This window comes from Erinaceus europaeus, chromosome 2 (assembly GCF_950295315.1).
Source record: "Erinaceus europaeus chromosome 2, mEriEur2.1, whole genome shotgun sequence".
Lineage (NCBI taxonomy): Eukaryota > Metazoa > Chordata > Mammalia > Eulipotyphla > Erinaceidae > Erinaceus > Erinaceus europaeus.
The window spans coordinates 144,151,030-144,167,607 of record NC_080163.1 but is presented as its reverse complement, the minus strand read 5'-3'; positions in this window follow the sequence as shown (position 1 = coordinate 144,167,607).

Here is a 16,578-nt window from a genome sequence, read left to right as displayed (position 1 = left end):
TGTGAAGCTACCCCCCTGTAGGTGGGGAGCCAGGGACTGGAACCCGGTTTCTTACGCTAGTACTTGCGCTTCACACCATGTGTGCTTAAGCATTGCACTACTGCCCAGCCCCCCTAATTGGAGTATTTGTATAGGATCCAAACATATTCTTGGGAGTCTAAGGCTCACTTACTTTGTAGACTGTGTATTTTACCATTTGAGGAAACCTGAGTTCTAGCCCTCTCGCGGGCTCACTGTAGATATTGAATAGGCACCATGGTGTTATCCCCACTCTCGTCTTTTGTATCTTTTTCTCTAAATAAGTAAACTAAATTAAATTAAACTAAAATAAAGTAAATGAACCCGGGAGGATATTCAGTAGTATACCAAATGTGTGATGTCCTAGTTTCCTTCCTCAGTAACAGATTAAAAACAAAACAAAACAAAACAAAACAAAACACATATTACCAAACATATCCTTGGATATTTCACGAGTCTTTTGAAGTATGCAGATCTAGAAATGAAATATTGCTATACCAAAGATATCTTTGGTTAGTAGGACTCATTCCTGCCATTTTAACCAGAGTTGTCATCTTCTACTATGTCAAGAAAATGTTCAAATTGTAGAACATTTTTCACAAAAGAAGTAACCACCAGACATAGAACTAATAGAGAAGTAAATGCTGTTGGAAAACAGATTGTGTTATGGTAGTTTACTAATGATAATATATATTATTCAGCACTTAATTACTAATAATATGTTTTTAGAATTTGGATATTAGAATTCATCAAAATGTTCCATTAAAAATATTACACTATAATAAGAGTTATAATTATCTAAATTATCAAAAAGCTTATTTAAATTTTATCTTCAGAGGTTTTGTAAAGAACTTACATAACATTTTAGAATACATATCTTAAAAAATATTTATTTTTTAATGAGGGAGTGTGAGAATCAAAGCATTATTCTGTCACATGGGATTCCAGATGTTGAACTCAGGACCCCATGCTTGAGAGTTTAACAATTTGTCCACTGTTTAACTTTCCAGGACAAGTTCATTGCAATTAAGTCAAAATAATCAGACTCTCCTCTATCTTAGTCATATTAGTAAAACATGGGAGCTAGTACTTCGAGTTGTATTGAGATATCAAAAATTGCAAAGTAAGAATTTTTGGTAACTGTGTCAGTTAAGTATACCTGTACTGATGGTATTCCAGATATGTTAAATATGAATTGTAGGTTTTTTAAAATTTACTATTATCTTTATTTATTGTATAGAGACAGACAGAAATCAAGAGGGAGGGGGTGATAGAGAGGGAGAGAGACAGAGAGACACCTGCAGCCCTGCTTTACCACTTGTAAAGCTTCCCCCCTGCAGGTGGGGGCCGGGGGCTTGAAACCAGATCCTAGTGCATTGTAATACACATGCTCAACCAGGTGTACCACTACCCAGACCCTAGAATTGTAGGTTGTTTTGAGCAAAGTGGTTTGGAAATGTAAAAATACTTAGTGACTAGATTCAAATTATAGTTTATAGACTTTTTAAAAGTGGGAGCAACAAATTTGTCTTAATCGCAGCAGTACAGGGATTAATGTTAGATGAGGCGGTGATTGTTAAGTTTTGATGTATATGTGTCTTTCATATATATTTGATCAACAGAATTACTATTAATAACAGAAAGACTGGATTATGACTAAATGCCATATCTCTTCAACTATTCTATCAGAAAGATACCCTTGTCTACAAATAAATTACTCAGATGATTATTTAAATTACATAGAAGTTGTGGTCTGGGAGGTGGTGCAGTGGTAAAGCTTTGAACTCTTAAACATGAGGTCCCGAGTTCAATCCCTAGCAGCACATGTACCAGAGTGATGTCTGGTTCTTTCTCTCTCTCCTATCATTTCTCATGAATAAATAAATAAAATCTTTAAAAACAAAATAAAATAAATTACGTAAAGTAGCAAATACAGAGGCAAATTATATCACTATAGGAAACGTTTTTATTTGCAGTTTTATTTATTTCTATTTATTATTATTTTTTTATCGTGGACTTGACCACTCTAGGTCAATTTTTTTCAGATGGAAATATAGAGACAGGGAGAGACAGTGAAAATGACACCATAGCACCAAACATTCCTTTAGTGTGGTGGGGACTGACGTTGAGCCTGGTTTGCTCACATGACAAAACAAACACCCTGTTCATGTGAGTAATTTTGCTGGTCCACAGGAAACTATTTAGAAGAAATCAGTACTGTAAGTTTAGGAAACAGTTCTTAGCACATTTTACTTGAGATCTTAAACTTTGAGTATTATTTGATTGTATAGATAACAAGGAAACCTCAATATTAAAACTTTATTAAGCAGAAACACCAGAGAAACACATAGAAGTCCAAAGAAAACTTTTCCTGAAGATGAAAAGTTATTGAGAAGATTATGATTGTGATTCTTCTCTAGGAGATTTTTAAAAAATATTTTATTTACTTATTTTTAATGAAAGAGACACAGAGAAAAGATACACACAGAGCACTACCAGAGCACTGCTTAGCTCTGGTTTATGGTGGGACTGGGGATTGAACCTGGGATTTTGGAGCCTCGGGCATGAAAGTCTTTGCGTAACCATTTTGCTGTCTCCCCAGCCCCTTCTTCTCTAGATTTGACCTCTTTTTTGATAAAGACATTAACATTCCTTGGGATTATAAAGCTTCCAGAAGATTCTAAATTCATGCCAACAAAGATTCTTCCCCAAAAAAGAAAAAAGAGAAGTAATTTTCATGCTCCATATCCTATAGACCTAGTGTGTTCTGCCCTTGATTCATTGGGAGCCTTGTCCTATTGTTTTGTAAAAACAATGATTCTACTGATAATTTTTCTGGATACTGCTTGTTTGAAAATCTCTGGCATTCAACTTTCTGATCTCAGCCCTTCCTGTCCCTTACCAACCATGGTAGCTTGGGTTTTTTTTTTTTCTTTCTAGTCACAGATTTGTTCAACAAAGATAAGTCTGATTTCCACTTAAGTCTGTGCACATTTCCTTCTGTGAGCTACTGCAGGTTCTGCTGGGTCCCTGCCAAGGTTGCCTCCTCACCTGGAATATTGTTTACAGTTTCAGGCAGAAAGTTGGCAACTCAGATATTTGTAGTCATAGTAACTCCAAGGGAAGATTTGGGACATACACACATGAATATGCCTGGCTGTGTGAATGAAAGACAGTCTTGATTCACTTTTCTAACTATTCACTCATTGAATATATCCCTGAAGCTTTCATTGAGTGTCACCTTTATGTCTTCCACAGTGCTTAATACTAGAAATGCAGTTGGAAATGATTTAGGTGCTAACTTTGAAGAGATCATTAATCATTTAATCATACAACAAATATTTCCCTACATAAGTTTTGAAAATGTAGAGAAGTATGAATAGAATATAGATTGCAGTGAACCATACAGTATATGTTTCTCAGAAAAATTAGTTGTAAAATGAATATCCAAGACTGAAGAGGTAGCTCACTAGGTAGGATGCCTGTATTGGCATGTATGTGCCCCTGATTCAAGTAGCAGTGCCACATGGTAGGGGGCTGTTATGGCAACTGAGCAATCTTTGGTCCTATTATGTCTTTTGTTCAATGTTTAACTCATTAGTTCTTAATTTAAAAAAAAAAGTGCCCTAGAGAGGTGAAATGCATGTACTATGCCCCAGTTCCATAAAAAGGGAAAAAAAAAGTCATCTATGAATAGGATTTTAGTAGTCTGTGCCTTATAATTTCTAATTTACTGATAAAAACAAACACAGAGAAAACAATTCAACATACTTAAAGAAGTGCCACACAGTTTTTATAGTATTAGTTCTCAAAAGGGATAATTTTGCCCTACCAATAAAATATGTATCAGTGTTTGGAAATTTTTTAGTTGTTACAGCTGAATTGTACTATTAACATAATAGTAAAAAGAGGACATGGGTGTTGTAAGCATCCCACAATCTTTTCCTCTTTATCCCCACTTCCTACACTTCCCCCTCTTGAGTAATGCATCAGCCAAAAGATGCCTAGAGTTACCAGAAGTGGGAAAACGCAAGAGAGGACCTTGAAACTTTCTAGGGACAATGGCCTGAAAATATCTTGATTTTGTACTTTAGCTTCAAAAATTGTGAGGGATTAAGTTTTGTTGTTTTAAGTAAAACAAAGAAATAATAAAAATAGATTCATTTGTCACTTTTCAAGTTGGACAAATATCCAAAGACACCATATGTCTTATATAAGCCAAGAAGATACAAGTGCTATACTGTTGGCAGAAATGTTAAATGAAACTACCTTTTTTTGTGGTAGACTTTATTTATCATGTCCAGTACAGAGGTTTTTGTGCTTTCACCAGAGAACCTTTACATATCTAAAATCAGCAAGGCCTTTGTCATGTCATATTTAAAATTTTTGTAATAGCAACAGTCTGACAACTACCCTGAAGCAATGAGGATAAGAAAACTGAAAGGGGGTCAGGCAGTATCACAGTGGGTTAAGTGCCAGCCTAAAGATCCCAGTTGGAGTCCCTGTCTCCCCACTTGCGTGGAGTCTCTCCACAACAATAACAACACCTGTAAACAATAAGAGCAACAAAATGGGAAAATAATAGCCTCCAGGAGCAGTGTATTTGTAGTGCATGCACCAATCCCCAGTGATAACCTTAGAGAGAGAGAAGAAAACTGCTGTAGAGTAACTACTTTCATCATAGATGATATGGAAAGCATATATTTACAACTTGCTTTACTGAGAATATGACAAGTACAAGAAGACAATAAGTAAATGTTCAAACCCTGAAGATCTATAATTGTAATCTCGCTTTAAAATTATGATTGCCACTACCCAGGTTAACCTATTATGTAAAAAATGTTCAAACAAGTTAAAAGCATATAAATCTATTAAATTATTCAAAGAATTAGATGTAACTGTTCAAACATATACTTTCTTAAAAATAGGAACTCACTGTTTTGTGAACAATGAGTTTTTAAAAAAATATTTTATTTGTTTTATTTTTGAGAGAGAGGCAGAGAGAGAAAGACCAGAACACTGTACAACTCTGGCTTCTGATGGTGTGGGAGATTGAACCTGGGACTTCAGAGCTTGAGGCATGAAAGTCTCTTTGCATAACCATTATGCAATCTACCCCTAGCCATACATATACTTTTCTTAAATCAAGTCAACACCAAAGAAATCTGTAATCCTCATGACGAGCCCTCTGATTTAAGCATCAATATATTTACATTTTACAATAAAAAAATATACTCTCTACTTTAACGCAAAACTATTTTCATTCAATTCAAACTCCAAAACCCTGGGAGCAGCAATATAATTATTATTAGTCTAGAATTGCTTACAACTGAGGTTAAGAGTATGTATGTAGGATTCATGTTGGAAGAAGACTGTTAAATTAGTGGGGTCTCAAGGTGTGGAGTGTGTGCATGTGGAGGGACAGGGAGAGCATAGGGAAAAATTTTCCTTTTTCCTAGGTGGAAGGGGAAAGGCGGATTTATATGTGTATTGTTCTATCCTTTGGCCACGTAAAGGGAAAGTTGGGTATATAGGGATGGTTTGGTCTTTGTTGTCCTTGTCGAGATGAGGTGTAGAAAGGGAAAAAAGAAGGCAAGAGTGAGATGGAGAAGTGAAAACACCTAAAAGGTGTGATTGGAATCAGGGAGTGGGTCTTTGAAGGTTTTCTTTATTATCTATCAGAGCTAAGTTTACTAGAAACCTTACCCCAGCATGGCTGATGGCTGTTGGTGAGTGGTTAGATTTCTGGATCTGGAGCCAGAGGCCCATGATCAAGTCTCTTGGGTTGGATGTATATACTCTCAAGTAAGTTGATGAAGGGGGGCGATGGGAGGAGAGATATTGGCATAAGGGTCCCAGTTGAAGTCCCTGGCTCCCCACCTGCAGGGTGGTTGCTTCACAGGCCAGGCAGTGAAGCAGGTCTTTAGGTGTCTATCTTTCTCTCCTCCTCTGCCTTCCCCTCTGCTCTCTGTCCTATACAACAACAACAAGGGCCCCAAAATGGGGAAAATGGCCTCCAGGAGCAGTGGATTCATAGTTCAGGCCCCAAGCCCCAGCAATAACCCTTGAGGCAAATAAATAAATAAATAAATAAATAAATAAATAAATCTTAGAGACAGAAGCTTCAATTTATTAGAATTGTGAACTATCTTGTCCGGTTTATTTGCTCATTCTCAACTAATTTCACTGTCACTTGCTTCTTAAATTCCATAAACTATTAATATATAAGAGATGCGCTGAAAATATTTTTTTCTAAGGTCATTTGAGTTTTGAGGTCTTTACGGTATATTATATTATGCATAAATATTTTAGAACTAAAGACATTGTTGTCATTTGCTTTCTGAATGTTGCATCTTCACTAAAAAGAAAATACCTTGCATTTTAATTTTACATTAGTTTGTTACTTTTGAAAATTTTACTCATGAAGAGCTGGGTAGTACTGTACTTGGTAGAGCATACTTGTTAATATACACACCCGGAGTTCAACCCCCCCATCTCCACCTACAGGGAAAAGTTTCATGAGCAGTGCAATAATGTTTTAGATATCACTCTTTCTGCCTATTGCTCCCTTTCCTCTCAATTTCTCTGTCTCTACCCAGTAAGTAAGTAAATGAATAAAATACTAATAGGAAATTTTTTACTCATAAAATCCTTACCTTGTTGTTTTAAATTGAGTAAAGAGATAATAGAAGTAAGAGAAAATGCTTTGATATACATTTTTCTTGAGTTTTGACTAGGTAGGACATAACTTAACAATAAATAATATTTTGATGATTAATATGATAATTCCATTTTTACTAAACTGAAAATCCACAACTCTGATTACTGTATTCCCTATAAGAATTACCAAGCCTAAAATGTCACTTGCACAGCACAAAGATTGAAAAACTGAGTGCAAAGGAAGGATTAGTTCACTACCTAGGGGCATGAAAAATCTTTCTAAAGGAGAGACCATTTTAATTTAATTTAATTTAGTGAATGTGGATTTTATCACTAGTATGAGTACTTGTGACCCTGAAACATTTTACTATTATTTTTTAGATATTCACAAACCTTAATGAAATACATAAACCATATAATAATTTCCTGTGTACCATAAAAGTTGTATATATTGTGTTTTATTCATTTATATATATATATATCCCCCCAGATCACTACAATTAGTAAATGGAATCGCTCATCACATCTTTAAGCTTCCTGAAATAAGTAGGCCTACTTCAGTTGTAAAAAGAGGAGAGATACCATAATTTTTTTTTTTCAGAAAATTAAATTAAATGTTCTGTTGTGGCCTTACTGGTGGTTCAGTGTGTAGAATGCCAACTTTGCATATAGAAGGTTCTCATTATTGCATATACCAGAATGATTATCCACCATTTGTTTTTTATTTACTTATTTATAAAATGGAAATATTGACAAAATCATAGGATAAGAGGGAGACAGTTCCACAAAATTCCCACCTCCAAAACTTCCTATCCCATCCCTTCCCTTGAAAGCTTTTCTATTCTTTATCGCTCTGGGAGAATGGACCCAACCAGGATCATTATGGGGTGAAGAAGGTGGAAGGTATGGCTTCTATAATTGCTTCTCTGCTGAACATAGGCACTGGCAGGTCAATCCATACTCCCAGCCAGTTTCTGTCTTTTCCTAGTGGGACAGGGTTCTGGGGAGGCAGGGCTCCAAGGCACACTGGTGAAGTTTTCTGCCCAGGGAAGTAAGGTTGGCATCATGGTAGCATCTGCAACTTAGTGGCTGGAAAAGCATTAAGATACAAAGTCTAACTAATTGTTAAATAGTCAGGAACCTAAAGGCAAGAGTATAGCTAATGAGATTTGGGAGTTTCCATTTTGGAAAAAACTAGTAGGTCTATTTTAAGTATATTACAAGGGGCCTATGACTTAACTAGTTTTTGTCTGAGTCTGATAGCTAATGTGCAATTGGACCCAAGGTATTGTCTGGAGAGATGGTATCAGAGGTGGTAAAAGGACTAGAAAGTTGGATTAGGGGAGATAGTAGCTCCCAAATATGGGAAAAGTATATAAGTATTGTTAATTGTAATCCCCAATAATTTGATCTGGGACCCATATTCAACACAGGAGCCTGTGTAGCCTCTGCATCCCTGTAGGTCTGAGCTTACATTCTGTTTATGGCTAGGAGCATTCTAGGGTGCCTTAATTTCAGGACCCATTTCCTCAATTGGTAGAGTATGTGTTCCAACCACCCTTTACCTTCAGAGAATGGAACATTCCCTACCATTGTTGATCCACATTGAGGGCCAGGACCTGTAAGGGCCCACAAAGGGTCTATTATGTTTTTCCTTATCGGACTCTTAGGTTGGGAGGCCTCTTTCCCGGGCACAAACTCCTGGCTTACTCTGTTGTGCACCAGATGCAGGAGCCTAAGATAATGTTCTAAGGCAGCAGGGGTGGAGCCATACAGGTCTCTCTCTATGCCCGATGCTAGTGTCAAGGCGAGAGAAGACCTGGGGACTTATCTCATGGGCAGTCTGTTTATTGAACAGCAAAGCAGGGCTTATAAGGGGTTGCAGGAGGAAGAGACATATGTATACCATATATGGTAGGGAGGAAGGGGTCACAGGAGGAAGTGACATGTGTATACCATATATGGTAGGGAGGCAAAGGGTCTGGGGAATGGTCAGAACTTTTCCAATAATTGTTGAACAAGAGGTCTAATCAGTTAAAGGAAGGAGAAAGCAAGGTTATCAGTAACCAGCATCCAAAGGGGGGTCCTGAGGGCAGAGAGAAGATAGATCAGATATGATCAAAGGAATGGAATGGGTGGGGAAGTAGGGAGGGGAACTTTCAGGCAAAATAATGATTATGTAGATAATAAGGGAAGAGCTATTGTGAGGCAGGGAGGTTGATAAGTGGGGCAGACCCTGGAGGACATGTCCTTTCTTGCTCGACCTCTTAGTAGAGAGAGACTGATAGGACAGGCTGCGCCCCTCAGGCGCATTTCTCATTGTGGGTCCCACCGAGCTCTACCATATCCTCATAATTCCCTACAGTTCCTAATGGAGATGACCAATTACTGTGGAAAGAGGGATCTGCTAGAGGTCTAGGCCCATCATGTCTGTGTGGGAATCCCAGGACTATTGTAATAATATCAACAGTTCATCTAACCCTTTTTCAGAGCAAAAGAAAATCTAAATTTCTCTTGAAGACATAACTTGCCACATATGTTAAACTAAACATTCAGAAACAAAGCTGAGCTCTAGGGAGAGCTCAAAGCATCCAGAGGCCAATTGTTACATCCTTTCTTGAGTGCTATTTTCTGACAGATAACAAAAGGTATCATTTCCCAAAAGGAAGAGTTTATTTGCTTAGATTATCTATTGGAGGCTTGATTGATGCTTCTTTCAATATTTCTCTTTGAGTAAAAAAGAAAGAGGGAAAGAAATATTGAAAATATAATTAAACTGGTAAAGCCTTGGCTCTAATTTTTGGAATAGAGAATATCTTTACTCAGTTTTAATCACACGCACACGCACACACACACGCACACGCATACACACACATCCTCTCATCTTGGTTTGCCTCTCTGACTTCCATATTCTTGTTCCACAAGTAGACTTAGACACTAGGGGCCACTGAAATAGTACTGACAAAAGCAGGAATATATCAAATATTTCCATACACTTCATCTCTTTTTAGAAATCCAAATGGCCATTAAGATTAAATTGCCCACTCAAATATAGGAACTAGAGACCCTAACTCTCTTATCAAATTTTAAATGGAGTAGACATTTGGGTACCAATACAGGGCTGTCCTGGATTTCTAAATTATCCTTCTTTCTTATTTTTTAAAATATGTATTTTTTCTTTTAAATATTTTTGTTTGTCTATTATAGGATAGAGTTAGAGATAAATTAAGAGGGGAAGAGCAGATAGAAGGAAAGAGACAGAGAGACACCTGTTGGCCTGCTTCACCACTTCTGAAGTTTTCCCTCTGCATGTGGAGACCAGGGACTCGAATCTGAGTTCTTGTACACTGTAAGGTGTTTGCTTAACCAGGTGCACCACCACTGCCTGGTTCCCTTAACTGTGATTTTTATTCCATGGAGTAAAGTTTATTTGGTTGTACTCATAAAATTATTTTAAAATAAATATTTATGTATTTAATTTTATAATTTTATTAGGGAAGTGAAGTACAGTACAGTTGTTGAAACACAGAACAATTTATCATCTCCCCATGCAAAACACTATCACCACCAACTTAAGTCCTTTTCTGCCATCATCATGAACCCAAAGCCCTCTAAGTCCCTCTCCTTCTCCTTTCCTCAACTTCTTTTCTCTGGTGTAATACACTACACCTTGTCCAATTTTTATCTCTGTTTGCCTCATCTCACTTAACATGATTCCTTCAGTGACCTCTCTCTCTCTCTATCTCCTTTCTCTGTCTTCTTTCTTCCATCCATCCATCCATCCATCCATCCATCCATCCATCCATCCATCCATCCATCCATCCATTTTTCCTTCCTTCCTCTCTTCCTTTCTCCTTCCCTCCTTCCTTTCCTTCACACCTATCTCTTCTCAGCTTTCCCCCCTTTCAATAGTATAATTAGCTAGCAAACATTTCTGAAAAGTATCCTATAATTATACAAAGAAATCATAAAGGATCATCAGAAGTACAACTGAGTCATTTTTCTGATAAAGATGTTATAAGTTATGCAGATTTCACATGAAAATGCCTTTATTTGAGCTATTGGGATGTCTACAGACATCCTAGAGTATTCCTAGCCTCTCAGGATTAGAATTTGAAAACTCATTACAAATATAGGTGACCTTAAGTATCTCTTTTTCTTTTTTTGTGTGCTTATGTATCAATTTGCACTACAATATTGTTTGTGCAAATTTCTTCTCTCTTGCGTCATATGAGTGACACATTTTTTAGGTTGTCTGTTTGGCAAGCAGAATTGAGCTCCTTGTTAGACTCTTAGTTACAAGTTCCCAGAAAAACAATCTGAACAAGATTACTTGAAATAAATTATTTTGTTTAAGTGATCCCTAAAAGGAGATTATTTCTCAATTATAATCTCTTACTCTATCTAATAGGAAAGTCTCCTCTCTACATATGTACTTCTATAATAAAACTTTACCTCCACTTAATCCTCTTCATCACTTGATTATCTGGTAAGTTATTTATTGGGTCCCACCAGTAGTTGCTTTCTCTCCCTGAGTACTATCAAACAACATCAGGATTAACATATATATTAGACTTAATAATACATAGTGGTGTTGCTACTTATAGTAACACTAGCAAAAGGACATGGTTCTCCCAGGTCAGGGTATGATTAGTTAAGCAGCTGTTTACTTAAGGTAAAATCATGCCCTCTGCTCAGGAGATAGACAGATGATAGATTGAGAGATAGGTAGATAGATGATAGATGGGTGACCGATAGGTGATAGATATGTGTTAGTTAGATGGTAGATTAGGTAGATGATAGATAGACTTGATCATATGGTACTTATTCTGAATGACATTCAGATGAATATTGCTCTTTGGATCATGTTTGGCATTCACAAGATGTCAGAAGGCCTGTAGGATTTGTTCTGATCAACATCTCCAAACTAATCTTTCACCTCTCTGCCTCTGGTATTCACTCTGACCCTACCAATCTTTTCCCAAGTCTCCACGCTTTTAGTATTCTTGCCCACCTCTGAATTCAACCTTATTTTCCCTTATGGGTTTTGCCAAGTCTACCTGTCTCTCATTGATTTCTCTGTTCTCTTTCTCTCTTAACATTATTTATCTTAATTCCCCTAGAGAAAATTCACTTGTTATACAATTTTGTGCATGAAATGATATTTTTTATGTGATAAAGAATTTTGTTCTGAGTACATTACTTTTGGGTATCATTAATGTTCTTTTATATATAATTTTAAATTATTTTATTTGTTTATTTTTGGACTGAGAAAGAGAGAAATTTATAGGGAAGGAGGTGACTGAAAGGGAAAGAGACAGAGAGACACCTGCAGTCCTGATTCAAGAAGCTTCCCCACTGCAGCTAGGAACCAGAGGCTTGAACCCAGGTCCTTAGGCACTGTAATGTGTGTGCTTAACCAGGTATTGCCACTGCCTGGCCCCAGCATTAGTTTTCTATTTCCCAACTTGAACATAAATGTTATATGCATAAGTTCATGTAATAATGTATTGAGTTAAAAATTGCTATTATTGCATGTTCATTATGTATTTTATAACCCAATCAAAGCTAATAAAATATAGAAAATATGTCAAAAGCAATAGCAGTAGTTAAATAAAGACTATTAACAGTCCAGAATCAAAAGTCTAATAATAAATAAAATTAAAGGATTTTACAGAAGAAATCAGGAAGAGTCAGATAATTTTGAGAATTATGATTTAAACTTATTTTCATTCATTTAATTTAATTTCATTTTTTTCAAGCTTCCAAAAGGTGTGACTATCAGTCAGTTTTATGATCCTCATGGTGCCAGTATTATTATTAGCATGAAATAAATGTACAATAAATGTCTAATTAATAAGTATTAATAAGTATTCTTTCTGTTGACATTGGATGCCCTCACTTTGTATCAAAGGATAAAGAAGGAATGAGAGAATCAAAGCATTAGGCTGTAGCACTCTCTGTAATATTTCAACAGAAGAGAAAATGAATCTAGACTTTTTGAAGTTGCCGTGTCAATAGCTTTCTTAGGTCTTCTGGACTCAGCAGTGAGTCCTGACACAGGGTAGGGCATCATTTTTTTTGCCAACCAGCACTGATCCTAAGCCTTTTAACTTTTTTTTTTTAATGGAAAGTCACAATGAAGTAAAAATAGCTTTGTATTATTGTAAGTCTGACTGATGGGAACAGTTGCATAAAGGTTTCTCGTTAAGTACTTCAAATATTACCTTTTGTGTAACTTTGGTTTAGTTTGCTAATCTGATTAAATTCTGTTCACCAGCAGAGGAAGCAATTGATATTTGTTTGCTTGAAACGGCTCTAAATATGATGATCCTAGACTATGTGAATATTTCTGGAGAGAAATCAGAAAACCAGACCCTAGGCACTAGTTTATAAATGGTCACCAAGAACAAATAACAGATTCAGGTACAATGTGGAGTGCAGGCAGATTCAGTAGAACTTCCAGCATTTGAATAATTCTGCATTGACCTCCTTTACTAAACCTGAATATGTAGAGGTTCCAATGGTCATTTTTTTCAAAACATAGCTATTCTTTACAAATGTGCAGTTTTTGTAATAAACTAGATTCTGAACTACTTTCTATAAAAATTGTGTGCTGAGGCCTGATGGTGGGGCAGCTGGTTGAGCACACATGTTACAATGTGCAAGGACTGTGGTTCAAGCCGTTGCTCCTCACCTGCAGAGAGAAAGCTTTGCAAGTGGTAAACGAATACTGCAAGTGTCTTTCTCTGTCTCTGTGAATCTGTTTCCCCTTCCTTCTGGATATCTAGCTATCTCTATACAATAAATACATTAATTAATTAATTAATTAATTAAATTAAAAAAGAAAATTTCAGTGCTTAGAAAGTTCAGGTATCTTATATCTTTTATTTAATATTAATTTATAACACTGTATAGATTTCAAGTGCTGGGCTAGCTTCACATGCAGGAGAGAGACGACCAGGGACTCATGGCTGAGTGGGACGCAGTTCAATTTTTATTGATGAGGAATGCAGTGCAAGCTAGCTATCTCTAATCACAATCCTGTCCTTATATCTCTCCTGAGGCGGAAGTGTCAGGTCTGAAGAGGAAGTACATAGGCTAGAGGGTGGGGAGAAGGAAAAAGCGGGAAACCCAGTGAGATTAAACCAGTGCCCTACAGACAAGGCAGTTCTTAGGTAACAGTGGTTATGTAAATAGACTTCAACGTCAAGCAGTGCAACAGAGGGGGTCTTAGAAGCAGAATTTAGAAGCAGACCAACATTTCCCCCTTTCTTGTTAACTAATGCCCATAATATCAGGAGTGTGGGGTGAACAGAAACCTATATTGTACAGGCATTGTCAAAATAACTGGCACAAGACATGAAGAAATAAGTAAGAGAGCAGCAAGAACCAGTGTGATGCCAAGGGGAGCCCTGAGGGGGGCGTTTCCTGCCTCAAAGGGCAAGGCCTAGCAGGCAAAAGGGCATTTCCTGCCTCTGGGGGCATCTCTTGCCTCTGGAGGGGTTTCATGTCTCAAAGGGCATTTCCTGTCTCTGGGGGCAGGACCTAGTAAGGAAGGGGGGTTTCCTGGCTCTAGGGACAGGGCATGCAGGTGAGGGGACATGGCCTATAGAGTCCCAAGGCAGCTGGCTTAAAGTCCATGGACTCCTGCGGTCATTCTTTGAGAAACCCAGCAGTATAAAGGGAAACTGCTGTAAAGTTGTGTAAAGTGTCCAAGAAGTGTACCAGTAAATCCAATAGATGTATCAGTCCAAAGAAGATGACCACAGAAGAAATGCCAGGGGATGAAACGCTGCACATCTGTCTCAATGGGTAAGGCCAACCACTGTAATTCTGCTTTTCTGTAGAGAGTGAGCTTTGGAGTCTGTGAATCAGTTTCTTCAGGTCGTGCCAGGTCACATCATTGGTTGTGGGGGGTGTGTTGTAGTCATGCCATCTTGTGGGTGACGTTGGAGGACAGGGGTCCAAATGGATTTCCAGTGATTCCATTTGAGTAGATGCTTTTTCATGTGAAGACTTGACAGCTGTAATTCACTTAATTGTGAAACAAAACTTGTAGCAGATTAGAGGTTTACTATAATTGATAACTCCATTATAATTGGTTTAAGTACCTTTATAATTTTGGAAGTCCTTTCTAGTATGATTTAAAGGTTGTTTAAACAACATAAGCTCAATAGAAGAACCATGGTTAGAAGCCTCAAGCATGAGAATCACTAGCATAACCATTGCGCTATCCACCCCGCCCATACTCATAGTTTTCAGGATTAAATGTTTCACATTAATACCAAGACATAAAAAAAAAAAAAAATCGAAAGAGGAAGAAACAAGTTTTTGGATTGTTTCTGGATGTATCTAGAAATCATGGCTGTGTACAGCTTTTTTCTTTTTTCTGTAAGGTCAATGTCATACAAAAATTCAGACATTCAAATCATTCTCTTATGAAGTGCAACTGAAAGCAGACAGCAAACTTAAGATACTCAGAGAGAACAATGATGGGGGAATAGAGAGAAAAGCAATAGGTAGTTTTTGCTTTTTTTTTTTACCTTGAACCAGATTATTTAGATTATTTACCTTGAATTATTATTTACCTTGAACCAGATTATTTACTATGTGGAAGAGTTATGGTGACAGTGGGCAGCCCTGTCTAGTCCCTGATCTGAGGGGAAATGCTTTAAACTTCTGTTCATTGAGTATGATGTTGGCTGTTGGTTTGTTATATATGGATTCCACTATCTTGAGGAATTTCCCATCTATTCCCATTTTTTGTAGTTTTGAGCATGAATGGGTGTTGGATTTTGTCAAAGGCTTTCTCGGCATCTATTGAGATAATCATGTGGTTTTTGGCTTTGCTTTTATTGATGTGGTGAATGACATTGATTGACTTACGGATGTTGAACCAGCCTTGCTTTCCTGGGATGAATCCCACTTGGTCATAATGAACAATCTTTTTGATGTGCTGCTTTATCTGGTTGGCCAAGATCTTGTTTAATATTTTGGCATCTATGTTCATCAGAGATATTGGTCTGTAGTTTTCCTTTTTTGTTGTGTCTCTATTTGCTTTTATTATCAGAGTGATGTTGGCTTCATAGAAGGTGGAAGGGAGTATTCCTGTTTCTTCAATCTTATGGAAAAGCTTTAGGAGTATGGGTATTAACTGTTTACTGAAGGTTTTGTAGAATTCATTTGTGAAGCCATCTGGTCCAGGACTTTTGTTGTTGGGGAGATTCTTAATAACTGTTTCGATTTCTTTTTCTGTGATTGGTGCATTTAGGTTTTGTAGTTCTTCTTGGTTCAGTTTTGGAAGGGCAAATGCTTCTGTGAATTCTCCCACTTCTTCCAGATTTTTTTAGCTTGGTGGCGTATAGTTCTTCATAGAAGTTTTGCAGGATTCTCTGGATTTCTGTGGTGTCAGTTGTGATATCTCCTCTATCGTTTATAATTATATGAATTTGAGTCTTCTCCCTTTTTTGTTTAGTGAGTCTGGCTAGGGGTTTGTCAATCTTGTTTAATTTTTCAAAGAACCAACATTTGGCTTCATTGATCTTCTGTATGGTTCTCTTATTTTCGATGTTGTTTATTTCTGCTCTAATTTTAGTGATTTCTGTCCTTCTGGTTGCTTTAGGGTTCCTTTGTTCCTCTTCCTCTAAGTCCTTAAGGTGTTCAGTAAGGTCATTTATTTGGTTTTTTTCTTGTTTTTTAATATGTGATTGTATGGCTATGAATTTCCCTCTCAGTAGTGCTTTAGCTGTGGCCCAAATATTTTTATAGGTTGTGTCTTCATTTTCATTTTTTTCCAGGAACATTTGTATTTCCTGCTTGAGTGTCTTTTTGACCCAGTGGTTCTTAAGCAGTATGTTGTTTAGTTTGCAAATTCTGTGACTTTTAATAATTTTCTCT